This window comes from Curcuma longa, chromosome 19 (genome assembly GCF_044706935.1).
Source record: "Curcuma longa cultivar G26 ecotype Majalengka, Jawa Barat chromosome 19, ITB_CL_G26_1.1, whole genome shotgun sequence".
NCBI lineage: Eukaryota > Viridiplantae > Streptophyta > Magnoliopsida > Zingiberales > Zingiberaceae > Curcuma > Curcuma longa.
This window is the reverse complement of record NC_133879.1, coordinates 6,821,569-6,823,121: the sequence shown is the minus strand read 5'-3', so window position 1 is coordinate 6,823,121 and position 1,553 is coordinate 6,821,569. Positions and strand designations below refer to the sequence as shown.

The following is a 1,553-nucleotide window of genomic DNA, read 5'->3' as shown; positions in this document are numbered from 1 at the left end:
TATACCAGTTAGATTTTTGGCTTTGCCATTGTCTATTCTGTGGTTGTTCTAGGGCCATCATAACACTTCATTTTTGTTTGCTTAAGTTTGTTATGTCCAACATAAGATCAGTTAGTCTCATGTGCATTTGTCAAAAATAATGAATAAAATAATTTTTTTCCAAGATTTAAAAAATATAACTTATTTGAATGATTATTGTAATCTAAAGTCTAATTAAAATTCTCTTCTACATTTCCTGGACACAATTTGTCTACATTGTATAAGTATGAATTTCGTCTTTTGTAAGATTAAGACTGTAACCTGTATTTGAGTATCTGATACGAGGAGCCTTCACCACTTGCTAGAAGGCTGCCTAAAAATGACCCATTATGTTACCATCCTAATATGATGCATATGTGATCTAGTTTCACTAGTATCCAGGTAGCATAATAGTTGCACCAACATGGCTCTGATGATGATGAAAAAAAAGCCTCTTCTATATTTTTATTGTTTCATTTTGCTTTTATCTTGTGTATTAAGCTAGCTATTAGTTTTTTCATAGGCATGTTGTGTCCTTTATCTGAGTGATATTTCTGAACCATGATACTAATGTTTGGAACATTTCAGTTTAAGACCTTGTTCACTTGATGTTTTCTTGTAAGTTGAAGCTGGTGGTACTACTTTTAACATTTTTTTGTGTTCTTGCAATGCCTTAGCTCTTCTATATGCATATGGATCTTATATATGCATATGCCATTTCATGGAAAACATAAACCAACTATTTTAGGCGTCCGAGAACATGTCTTTACTGGCAGGTATATTGGTGTTTCTATCACATGGCACCCTGTTTTGAATGCGTATTATTTACCTGAACATTTCCATACAGTGTTTCATCTTTGGCGTCATTCATGTCCAACCAAGAAACAAGCTTTGTAACTCTTGGCCAACGTGTTCTTGCTAATCTACTCAAGTAAGTGTTAGTTACTAGAATTTGTTTTTTTCCTTCCCTTTTCATAATTTGTAATATGAAATTTATATTTTTCCCATTATTCTATAGAGTGTGGATGGATTATGGCCATCCAGATGTTTTTGATAGAATTTTCCAGATAAGCAGAGGTGGTATAAGCAAGGCATCCCGTATTATAAACATTAGTGAAGATATTTATGCAGGTCAAAACTGACTTCCTTCTGATTTTAGGAAACTTATTTCCTAATTAGTGAAATTATTTCTCTTTGGTTTTTGTTATTTCATACAGTGAATTAACTATTATTTTCCTAAACTTTAAATAATTTTATACCAACTATTATCCAAATGTGCCTAACTTGGCACATCTTTAAGTCTCATAAGATAACAAGTGAGATGCAGTACTTATGACCTGAGGGTATAATTCTATGCACAAGGAGGAATCCTCTCTTAATGACAATTCATTAGAGAATAAACCCTTACATCATTATAAAGAAATGACATGAGATAAGCGTGCCTCACATAGCTGTAAAGTAAATCGGAAAGTTTATTCATTTTTCAAGGTATAAGAAGACATGATTCAATGTGTAAGAACATCTCATATATTAAA

At 32.1% G+C, this 1,553-nt stretch overlaps 1 long non-coding RNA gene across 1 annotated transcript; it reads left to right on the top strand.

The window, feature by feature from the left end:
• Nucleotides 1-736: 736 nt before the first annotated feature.
• Nucleotides 737-1,137, top strand: LOC141812419 (uncharacterized). Its single transcript, XR_012600297.1, has 3 exons — nt 737-794; nt 866-949; nt 1,037-1,137. It is a non-coding gene; the product is annotated as an uncharacterized LOC141812419 (long non-coding RNA).
• Nucleotides 1,138-1,553: the final 416 nt, after the last annotated feature.